Source organism: Solanum lycopersicum, chromosome 8, assembly GCF_036512215.1.
Source record: "Solanum lycopersicum chromosome 8, SLM_r2.1".
Classification (NCBI taxonomy): Eukaryota; Viridiplantae; Streptophyta; class Magnoliopsida; order Solanales; family Solanaceae; genus Solanum; species Solanum lycopersicum.
This window is the reverse complement of record NC_090807.1, coordinates 51,137,108-51,150,314: the sequence shown is the minus strand read 5'-3', so window position 1 is coordinate 51,150,314 and position 13,207 is coordinate 51,137,108.

Genomic DNA, 13,207 nt, shown 5'->3' with positions numbered 1-13,207 from the left:
AAAGGCAGGATGTCGGTTACTATATATGAGGCTAAGTTTAGTGCATTATCTAGGTATGCCACCCAGCTTTGCTTGAGTCCACAAGAGAGGATTCGCCGTTTTGTGAAGGGATTGAGGTCAGATTTGCAGATTCCAGCCTTACAGGTATCTACTGCAGCAAAATCCTTTCAGGAAGCGGTAGACTTTGTGATAGAGGTGGTGGGAGTGAAGCCAGATGACTTCACCATGGCATCAGCAACTAAGAAGTTTCGTAAGGGAGGTGAATTTAATGGTTCTTACTCGAGAGGACAGGGTGCAGGAGGTTACCCAGCCCGACCTATTCAGTCTTCACTGCAGGTTGTAGCTAAGGTTCCACCGCAGACCGGTCAACATTTCTCTGAGTTTGGAGGTTATCCCCAGGCTCTGTCGTTCTCACAGAGACCTATGCTTGAACCCAGAGAGTGTTATGGATGTGGGGAAATTGGACATATTAAGAGATATTGTCCAAAACAGAGTTACAGACCCCCAATAGTCGGAGGTAGAGGTGGTCATGGAAGAGGCCGCTATTCTGGAGAACGTGGTGGCCGAGGTAATGGTTGTCACCAAATCAACTGGGGTGGCGGGCAAACTGGAACTTCTGCAGCACAACATGGTAGGGGCAACGGACAGACAGGTGATAGGGCCCATTGTTATGCTTTCCTTGGGAGATCTGAAGCGGAGACATCTGATGTTGTCATCACAGGTAATCTTTTGGTTTGTGATTGCATGGCTTCTGTATTGTTTGATCCTGGATCCACATTTTCTTATGTGTCTTCCTCATTTGCTACTGGTTTTGATTTACATTGTGAACTGCTTGACATGCCTATTCGTGTTTCTACTCCAGTGGGTGAGTCGGTGATAGTTGAAAAGGTGTATAGGTCTTGTCTTGTAACTTTTGTGGGGAGCAATACTCATGTAGACTTGGTTATCTTAGAAATGGTAGATTTCGATGTAATTCTGGGTATGACTTGGCTTTCTCCAAACTTTGCGATCTTTTTTTGTAATGCCAAAACTGTGACATTATCCAAGCCTGGGACAGATCCGTTAGTGTGGGAGGGTGACTACACTTCCACTCCAGTTCGTATTATCTCCTTTCTTCGTGCTAAGAGAATGGTTAGTAAGGGTTGTTTAGCTTTCTTGGCACACCTCAGGGATGATACTACCCAAGTACCTTCAATTGAGTCGGTTTTGATACTCCGTGAGTTTCTGGATGTGTTTCCTGCAGACCTTCCTGGTATGCCCCCGGATAGAGATATTGATTTCTGTATTGATCTGGAGCCGGGTACTCGCCCCATTTCCATACCCCCTTATAGGATGACTCCCGCTGAGTTAAGAGAGTTAAAGGCCCAACTTCAATAGTTGTTAAGCAAAGACTTTATTAGACCAAGCGCATCCCCTTGGGGTGCTCCTCTTTTGTTTGTGAAGAAGAAGGATGGAAGTTTTCGGATGTGCATAGACTACAGACAACTGAATAAGGTAACTATTAAGAACAGGTATCCTCTTCCTCGCATCGATGATTTGTTTGATCAGTTACAAGGTGCTTGTACCTTCTCAAAAATTGATTTGAGATCTGGTTATCATCAATTGAAAATACGGGCAACAGATGTGCCCAAAACTTCTTTTCGGACCAGGTATGGGCATTACGAGTTCTTAGTAATGTCTTTTGGGCTTACGAATGTCCCTGCTGCATTCATGAGCTTGATGAACGGGATTTTTAAGCCATATCTGGACCTCTTTTTCATTGTATTCATCGATGATATACTGTTATACTCAAAGAGCAGGAAAGAACATGAGGAGCACTTGAGAATTGTATTGGAAATGTTGAGGGAGAAAAAGCTTTATGCCAAATTCTCCAAGTGTGAGTTTTGGCTAGATTCAGTGTCCTTCTTGGGGCATTTGGTTTCTAAGGATGGAGTGATGGTGGATCCTTCTAAGATCGAAGCAGTGAAGAGTTGGGAAAGACCTACTAATGTTACAGAGGTAAGGAGCTTTGTTGGTTTAGCTAGCTACTACCGTCGATTTGTCAAGGGATTTTCTTCTGTTGCTTCCCAATTAACAAACTTGACTAAGCAGAGTGTTCCATTTGTATGGTCGGACGAGTTTGAAGAAAGCTTTCAGAAGCTCAAGACCTTGTTGACTACTGCACCAATTCTTACCCTGCCAGTGAAAGGTAAAAATTTCATTGTTTATTCTGATGCATCCTATTCTGGGTTAGGTGCAGTGCTAATGCAAGAGAAGAATGTAATTGCTTATGCTTCGAGGCAATTAAAGGTGCATGAACGTAATTATCCGACCCACGATTTGGAGTTGGCTGCCGTAGTGTTTGCATTAAAGCAATGGTGACATTATCTATATGGGGTTAAGTGTGAAGTCTATACAGATCATCGCGGCTTACAGTATGTCTTCACTCAGAAAGATTTGAACTTGAGACAGAGGGGGTGGATGGAACTACTGAAGGACTATGATATCACTATCTTGTATCATCCCGGAAAAGCTAATGTTGTGGCAGATGCTTTAAGTAGAAAGGCAGGAAGCATGGGAAGTCTAGCTCACTTGCAGGTTTCTAGACGCCCATTGGCTAGAGAGGTTCACACTCTGGCTAATGACTTTATGAGGCTAGAAGTACTAGAGAAGGGAGGATTTTTAGCCTGTGTGGAGGCAAGATCTTCCTTTCTTGACAAGATTAAGGGAAATCAGTTTACTGATGAAAAACTGATCCGGATTCGAGATAAGGTATTGCGAGGAGAGGCCAAAGAAGTAAAAATCGATGAGGAAGGTGTTTTGAGGATTAAGGAAGGGTACGTGTACCCCGCGTCGATGATTTGATTCTCACTATTCTTACAGAGGCTCATAGTTCAAGGTATTCTATACATCCTAGTGCAACAAAGATGTATCGTGACCTAAAGCAACATTTTTGGTGGAGTAGGATGAAGCGTGACATTGCTGATTTTGTTGTTCAATGCCCGAATTGTCAGCAGGTAAAGTATGAACACCAGAGGCCTGGAGGGACACTTCAGAGAATGCCCATTCCTGAATGGAAGTGGGAGAGAATTGCAATGGACTTCGTGGTTGGTCTTCCAAAGACAATGGGTAAATATGACTCTATTTGGGTGATTGTTGACAGGTTAACTAAGTCTGCTCATTTCATTCCGGTCAAGATCAATTACAATGCAGAGAAGTTAGCCAAACTTTATATCTCAGAAATTGTTCGATTGCATAGAGTTCCACTCTCCATCATATCAGATAGGGGTACGCAGTTTACTTCTATGTTTTGGAAAATATTGCATGCTGAATTAGGTACTAGGTTGAATCTTAGTACTGCATTTCACCCTCAGACTGATGGTCAGTCTGAGCAAACGATTCAGGTTTTGGAGGATGTTCTTCGTGCATGTGTGATAGAATTTGGTGGTCATTGGGATAACTTCTTACCCTTAGCGGAGTTCTCATACAGTAATAGCTATCACTCAAGTATTGACATGACCCCATTTGAGGCACTGTATGGGAAAAGATGTAGGTCTCCCATTGGGTGGTTTGATGCATTTGAAGTTAGACTTTGGGGTACTGACCTTCTGAGAGAATCGTTAGGTAAAGTGAAATGCATTCAAGAAAAGCTTTTAGCGGCTCAAAGTAGACAGAAAGAATATGCAGATCGAAAGGTTAGAGACTTGGAGTTTATGGAGGGTGAGCAAGTTTTGCTGAAGGTTTCACCCATGAAAGAGGTGATGCGGTTTGGTAAGCGAGGTAAGCTTAGTCCGAGGTACATTGGTCCATTTGAAGTTCTGAAGCGCGTGGGGGAGGTATCTTATGAATTAGCCTTACCCCCAGGACTGTCAGGAGTGCATCCGCTATTTCATGTGTCTATGTTGAAAAGATACCATGGGGATGGGAACTACATCATTCGTTGGGATTCAGTTCTTCTTGATGAGCATTTGTCTTATGAGGAGGACCCTGTTGCTATTTAAGATAAAGAAGTCCGCAAGTTGAGGTCAAGGGAGATTGCATCCATCAAGGTTCAGTAGAAGAATCGGTCAGTTGAAAAGTCCACTTGGGAGAAGGAGGCTGATATACAAGAAAGATACCCACATCTATTTTCAGATTCATGTACTCCTTTTCGCCCTTATTTTTCTTCTTGTAATCGTTCGAGGACAAATGATGGGTAAATTGGTATCTATTGTAATGACCTGTTTAGCCGTTTTGAGCAGTAGAGTTTATTTCTGGTAATAACTGTATGGGTCGACGAATCCCACGATAGACCGTCATGGGCACGACGGACCGTCGAGGGTGTCTCGTTCAAAAACACTTAGACTTTGGAAAACAATTGGGTACTGAGAACAACTCTCTGAACTTCACGAAGGAAGAGCAGGACGGACCGTCGTAGGCACGACGGACCGTCACAGACTCTTTAATGAATTGAGTCTCTGAACTTTGTGACGGAAGCAGCAGGACGGACCGTCATAGGCACGATGGACCATCACAGGCTGCGTAACCCTGACTGGGTTGGATTTCTGTTAAAATTTTTAAGGGGTGTTTTGGACTATTCCCGCTTATGATTATAAAGTTAGTGGTTTAATGTTAATAATTCAATTACTTGGAGGTTAAAGTAGATAACCTTGAATTAAATAGTGGGTTACTTTTGTCATCTTTTATACTTAATTATATGGTAATTAGGGTAAAAGAAAAAGAGTTTGAATAAGGAAAAATAGAAAGAACAGAAAAGAGGGAGAACGAACGATCGAGAGAGGGAGAAACGAAGAGGAGAGCAAAGCATTGGAGAAGTGGATTTCTTGATCACGATTCTTCGGTGGAGGTAGGTTATGGTTTATGCTATTTCATAGTAAACTCTTAATAGCGAATGATATGTGTTGGGTAGTATTGTAAAGTCTTCTACATGCTTAATTGTGTGCTTGCATGATGTGATTATATAATTGTGATAAAATAAGCATGATGAGGCTGTTGAATCTTAAACCTTAAAACTTCTTTGTTAATGATGATGCCTTGGTATAAAAGAAGGCTTGATGAACTGAAAGAATGAGATTAGGGGATCGGGTGTCATGAACCGACACGTAAAATTAGGGGATCGGAGTGTCACGTTCCGACACCAGGATAGTATTGATCGGGTGTCACATTCCAACACCAGGATAGTATGGATCGGGTGTCACGTTCCGACACCAGGATAGTATGGATCGGGTGTCACGTTCCGACACCAGGATAGTATGGATCGGGTTTCACGTTCCAACACCAGGATAGTAGAGGATCGGAGTGTCACGTTCCGACACCAGGATAGTAGGGGATCGAAGTGTCATGTTCCGATACCAGGATAGTAAGATGAATGAATGTTGAGGGGATCGGAGTGTCACGTTCCGACACCAGGATAGTAAAGAGAATGAATCTTGAATTATTCTAATATACTGAGATTTAAAGAACCTATTTCCCAAATGAGTATGGTGTGGAGGCTTGAGTCCTCATAGATGTGCTTGATGTTGTGGCCAATGGTTATGGCACTTGTTGTTGTCACCTGTTATGTGTGGTAGTAGATTTTATGTTATTATCTTATATATATTGCTTTAAATTTTGAGTTGGCCGATGATATCTTCTCAGTACTTGTGCTTGTACTGACCCCTACTTGTAATTTTCTTCTTTGATATTTGTGGAGTGCAGCAAACGTGCCATCGACTTCGACTCGTCCGCAACTCTAGCAAGTCTTCAGCATATTAGATTTCAAGGTGAGCTATTGTTCCTAGCTCAGACTGGATTTTTTCCTTCGTGTCTTGATGTCTTGAAGTTCGGACATGGACCATCTCTTTTACTTATTTTAGTTTCTTAGATACTCTTAAATTTAGTAATTTGAGGATAGATGTTCTTGTGGTGATGACTTCCAGATTTTGGGGATAGTAATTGATAAATTTTAGAAGTTATTAATTGATTTTGTTAATGAGTTTTAAGTCTTCTGCATTATTTTCTGTTTATTATGGTTGAAATGTTGGGGTTCAGATTGGTTGGTTCGCTCACATAGTAGGATAAGTGTGGGTGCCACTCGCGGCTCGTTTTGGGTCGTGACGTATATATATATATATATATATAATATATATATATATATATATATATATATATATATATATATATTATTCTACTTATTTTCTTATACTAGATTTCAGTAATAATTTATTTACTTTAAGAGAGAGAGTCCAAGTTAATAAATTTTACGTTCAAATATTTTGTCAAAATTGAATATTACGATTAGGATAAAACAAATCAATAGTTAATTGATAATTGAAATTTAGTAGTTAATGTAGATAATTAAATTTTAAAGAAAAAAATCAATTTACGTGTATTTTTATCGTGGTATTTTAATTTTTTAAATCCTTTGTCAAAATTCATTGGTCAAACAGTAATAATTGGGATGAAAATTTATTCGTAGAAAAAGTAAAGGGGCTCGAAGAGCAAATATAATCCAATTTAGATAGAATAAACATAAAGTATAAAGTTATAAGCCCATGTATACTATTTCGAGTTTTAACTTAAACGACACCATTCAAACAGTATGGAAGCATGCTTTTGTTCTTCTAATTGTCTTGACAATTACAATTCAAACAAACTTTTATTCAATCATAAATTTATTGTTGAATTTTGACTAAGAATTCAAAGGTAAAACACATTTATTAAGACCAGGAAAATATTAAAATTAAAATACCACAATAAAAATATATTTACATACTTTTTTTAAACAAAGTTATATGTCTACATACTTTCTTATATTAGATTTTAGTAGTAATTTGTGAATTGATTATTGAATGGTGAATTTGAACTAGACATTTAATGGTAAAATGCATTAATAAAAATTTAAAAATATTATAAACCAAATACCACTATATATATATATATATATATATATATATAGTTGAACAACAAAAGTATGCATCCATAAGGTTCAAACAGTGTCGTTTGGGTTAAAATCCAAAATTGTTTATATGGACTTATAGCCTTATACTCTATGGTTTTTCTATCTAAATTATATTATATTTACTCTACTGTCACGATCCAACCCATCAGACCATGTGAGCACCTATTGTAACACCTATGTAGGAGAACCCTCGATTTTTAAACAGTTTAAAACGCGGAAGATTAAGGAAACTGAGGTAGATGCAATTTCAAGAGATTTCTGCATAATACCAGTTTAAAAATGATTCAAAGTTAACTAGTAAAGTAATTAGCTTCCCAGTGATCTAGTCTAAACAGGTACACGAGCTTCTAAGATTACATGGTATAAAAGAATTAACAATTGACGCAGCTCCCACCACATGGAAGGAAAAATAGAAGTTGTTGGAGATAATTTTCGTCTTCATCTATGAGATATCACCGAACCTACATCCAGACAATGCCAAAAGAAAAAACAAGAGCACTATCATTACAAACCACACGTACTTGTAGAAATCATTGGTCAACCCAATATCCACTGCATAATATTGTAAACCGACTATCAGGAAACATGTAATAAGATTGTTCATTCCTCTACTTTTATATCTTCCTGCCCTTACCATTCTTAAAAACTTTAACATATACTAGTACACTTGACTCTAACCCCTTACTAGCTTCATTATTTATCATAGCTTAATTGTTCCACTTGTTAGAGGAGATTCCATGTGTAACCACTACAAACTTGGCCAACCACTCACGACATACCCTTACCTCTTCCACATCATAGCTCAACCCTTGACCCTTGGTACATTATATCAAGACTCTTTAACCGTTTTAATATGAATACCCTTCGAGGTAAGACTTATTTATATATTTACATCAAGAATACTACCCACTTCTCATTGTTAAGAACATGGACACCTTCTCTACCTAACCATTAGCAAAACTTAAACATTTGGTTTCCGTTAACATATAACCTACTACATTAACATGATCATTTATAACTAAATCCCAGTAACAAGGTGTAACATTACCCGTCAACACAGCAACATAAGTGTACATACCATGCACCATCCAGTTATTGGTTGGGGACTAACATAACATTTTAACATCATCAACAACAAATAGTTATGAATGTATCAATCACAATTTGTCCTCTCATGAAACCCACACATAAATTCTTAGTGTGTTGATCATGATATTCGATCCAATATAAGTGTATGTGTTGGTACATGGCACCCTATCCAATATATGTATATGGGTCAGTATGTGACATCTGATCCAATATATGTATATGTGTCGGTACGTGACACCCAATTCAACATATGTATATGTGTCGGTATGTGACACCTCATCTAGTCAGCATAACCACAAACATTGTCACACTAATAATGAATAGTTCACATATACAAATATTCAATTATCATATTCGTGGCACATAATTGTGCATACTTAGTCGTTTATTAGGTTCGATCCAGAAACATTCCTTCTGATGTTTTTCCATTCCTAAATAATGACAGTTTGGGTCGTTACAATAAATATCAATTATTGCTCGTTTCTCCCCGAACGACTAGCGAAAGGGATAAACACGAGCCTCTTTAGAAGTACCTCTAGATAACGAATCAGCCCATTATGGAACAACAAAGGACGGTAGTTTACAATTTATGTCTTGAATGAGTTCTTTACTCCAAGGAGCATATAAGGAAATGAGACAACCCACGAGACAAAAAGGCACGTCCAATCGGCTGGCTTTGATTCGATTAGAGCGGTAGGTTCTCGTTGGAGCATGGTCATTGAGGTGGGACTATCCCATCGTAGCGGGAGATTGCAAATTGTAAGGAGGGAAACGGGAATGGTTTCCCCATTTCTTCCATTTCCCCATCAAAACTCTCAAAATTCTCTCGATCATTTTGCTTCGAACATGAATTTTAAGGTAATGTTCTTATTCCTTACGTTATTTACTTCAATACGTACTTAACTATGATTGTATGGTGGTGAGTTGGACAATGCTCATACTTGAAGGTTCTTAAGTATTTCTTTAGAATAATTTTATTTGATATTGAGAAGTATTTATTTTTATTTTGGTCCACATATTGATTGTCAGAACAGGCACCATATATTGATAGAGATGGTCCAGGTTCTAGCGATTTTGAACTTGCTGATTGTAAGGTCCTGCATATGCTCTAACAATGGCTTGTTAATGGATGGTTATCTCTCATTTTTCTATATACCTTTCTTATTTCTTATATTGAGAGAATAGAGTAATTATGTGTGTTCAAAGAATATCACCTCATTCATTTCCTCTATAGAACTTACATCATATAATTTGTCGAGTTGTCATATTATTCTCTCGCATTAATTGTGTTATGAACTACAATATGTAGATTGTAATAAATTACAATTTTCATATTTATTCCTCTATATAATTCTTTTAGATCATAATTATATTAGTCTTATATATGGTATATCTATCTACTTTTACTTGATTTGTCAGCTCTCGACTTGTGATGCATATTTCCAGATATATCTGTTATCTGTCTCCTATCCTTATTCTTGCAGTTTTCGTGATCTATCTTTTCATTCTCATAGGAAGATGAGCTAACAAATTTATTGGTCACGAATGTTGTATTGGTTCTAATAGAGAGGTTTAACCCTTCATCAATATTTGTTTAATCAAACATATCATATTTCTCTTGAGGAGATTAAGTTGAAGTTCATAGATATATTCTCAAAGTTTGTGTAATTAGTGGATAAACATATTCGGGTATGAGAAGGGTTGGTTGCTGACCATGTTGTTACCTGAGTCTCGAGATGGTAACTTTGTGGTCAAGTGATACTTCCTCTTGCTCACATTGTTGAGTATTAAGAGGCAAGCTTAGTAATTTTATGTTAATCTACAATATTGTATGTGGCAGAGCTACACATGTCCAAAATAAACTAACTGACATATTAAACATCACTTTGGAAAATTATGCGTGCGTGGTGTGCGTGTATGTTTGGTGTATGTGTTCACCCGTGGTGACCTTAAGGTGATCCTTCAGTATGAATAGTGGAATGGGACACTACTCATGCATTTCACATACATCCTATAAATAATCCATGAAATATATATATATATATATATATATATATATGCCAAATATTTCTATCAAACATTATACGAATAACATCATACATAGCACATGGACTAACTAAAAGAAAACGCTCATTTTTACAGGTTTTTATCGTGGAGGTCAATATAGGCCCAACTTATTTTATCAAATTGTGGTGGTTCGAAGAACCCCTCTAATTTACATACAATTTGTGGAGGTCGTTAACTTCGGTAATCCAAAAAAAGTAGTACTCTATTTTAACATTGGAGGGATTTCTCTTTTCCAGCGCATTTCTAAGGGCTTCTTTTTACAAAACATTTCTTCCGAACTCTTTATTTATCCAATTATTATTCCTTCACTATCATTAATTCTTCTCATGTCCTCTCTCTGTTCAAAACTTCACCCTAATTAAGATATAAATAGTGTCACTTGTGTGTTCTCTTTCTTTAGTTTTCACAATTTTGCCCTAATTTAAATATAAATCGCCTGAATTATTTCTACAAAGTTTCCAGATTTGTATCCTAATTCTAGCATTTCTTACAAAAGGTTCAATTTGTGAATTAATTGATTTTTCTCGATATTCTCCAACGTCTTCATTAGAGCATCTCAAAGTTCAGATTTGACATCCTTTATTTTGTCGTCGATGACATCGATTAATATGGAGTTATGTCATGCATTTGATAGTTGTTTTTGCTACCAAAAAAGTAAGTGTTGTCACTTTAAAAATTACCATATTTACATTTTCTGTCATGTTTTAAATGTGAAGATACAAATTGGTCTTATTTTGCTCTATTTAATATCAATTTTTTTCAAAAAAAATGATAGATATTGGTTAAGACATTTTCTTGTGTATTTTTCCCTGCAATTGGTTTTCATATGTGTTTTTATATCGGCGATAAGATTTTTGGACAAGTCTCATTAGTTCATGACAATTATATATTATGTGTTTCCATTATTTTTCTAATTTTGATGTGTTGATCTTGCTGCTTCAAATGTAATTCCTTTAGGTAAAAATTGGTTAATGCTAGAATTGTCGTCACTGTACTTTTACTTTGCTTCTAGCATTGACATCAATAGTGTTGGCCTGCTGCAAATTCTTGCTACTTCATATACTTATACTGATGTTGATTTTTCTATGATTCATCGGGCGGCAAAAAATATTGTAACTTCCCTTGGTAAAGCTTTTATTAATATATCCTCAAATGTTGTTTCATAGTAGAATAGAGTGTTGGGATGTAGTTCTCATTATTGTCATTGTCGTCTTTGAATTTTTTATCAAGCTTATCCCAACATATCATTAGTCTACTTAAGAAAGACGAATTCAACTTTGACACACTTAAAAATACTAAAAAAGTTTTAACAAACGTGTTTATTATCCGAAAAATGTATTCTTTTAAGTATTAATATCATTGTAAACTCTCTGTAGAAGAAAAATATTACAACGTCTATACTCATTACTAATGGGCAGTATGTTTCATTTTATAACTATGACAAATTTCTCTTCTTATTTCAAGAAGAGATTTCTAGTCAGTAACAATCACATATGATACATCACTTATGGTGGTGAGTTGGACAATACTCATACTTGAAGGTTCTTGTGTATTTCTTTAGAATGATTATATTTGATTTTGAGAAGTATTTATTGTTATGTTGGTCCACATATTGATTTTCAAAACAGACACCGTATATTGATGGAGATGGTCCGAGTTCTAGCGATTTTGAACTAGCTGATTGTAAGGTCCTGCATATGCTCTAACGGTGGCTTGATAATGGATGGTTAGCTCTCATTTTTCTCTATGCCTTTCTTATTTTTTACATTGAGAGAATAGAGAGACTATGTGTGTTCAAAGAATATCACCACATTCACTTCTTCTATAGAACTTACATCATATAATTTGTCTAGTCGTCATATTATTTTTTCTGCTTAATTGTGTTATGAACTACAATATGTAGATTGTAAGAAAGTACAATTTTTATATGTAGTCCTCTATATAATTCTTTTAGATCATAATTATATTAGTCTTGTATATGGTATATCTATCTACTTTTACTTTATTTGTCGGCTCTCGACTTGTGATGCATGTTTCAAGATATATCTGTTACCTGTCTCCTATCCTTATTCTTGCAGTTTTCGTGATCTATCACTTCATTCTCATACGAAGATGAGCTAACAAATTTATTGATCACGAATGTTGTGGTGGTTCTAATAGAGAGGTTTAACCCTTCATCAATATTTGTTCAATCAAACATATCATGTTTCTCTTGAGGAGACTAAGTTGACGTTCATAGACATATTCTCAAAGTTTGTGTAATTAGTGGATAAACATATTCGGGGATGAGAAGGGTTGGCTGCTGACCATGTTGTTACCTGGGTCTCGAGATGGTAACTTTGTGGTCAAGTGATACTTCCTCTTGCTCATATTGTTGAGTATTAAGAGGCAAGCTTAGTAATTTTATTTTAATCTACAATGTTGAAAGTGGCATAGATACACTTGTCCAAAAGGAACTAATTGACATATTAAACATCACTTTAGAAAATTATGATTGGTGAATTTAATGTGTGTCTGTGCGAGTATGTGCATGAGCGTGTGCGTGCGTGGGTGCGTGTATATGTGGTGTATGTGTTCACCCGGGGTTACCTTAAGGTGATACTTCAGTATGAATAGTGGAATGGGACACTACTCATGCATTGCACATACATCCTATAAATAATCCATGAATTAATTTTATATATATATATATATATATATATATATATATATATGCCAAAAATTTCTATCAAATATTTATACAAATAACATCATACATAACACATGGACTAAATAAAAGAAACACTAATTTTACACGGTTTTATCGTAGAGGTCAACATAGGTGCAACTTATTTTATCAAATTGTGGAGGTTCGAAGAACCCCTCTAATTTACATACAATTTGTGGAGGTCGTTAACTTTGGTAATCCAAAAAAAGTAATACTCTATAGTTACATCGCAGGGATTTTTCTTTTCCAGCGCATTTCTAAGTGCTTCTTTTTACAAAACATTTCTTCCGAACTCTTTATCTATCCAATTATTATTCCTTTACTGTCATTAATTCTTCTCATGTCCTCTCTCTGTTCAAAACTTCACCCTAATTTAGATATAAATAGTGTCACTTGTGTGTTCTCTTTCTTTAGTTTTCACAATT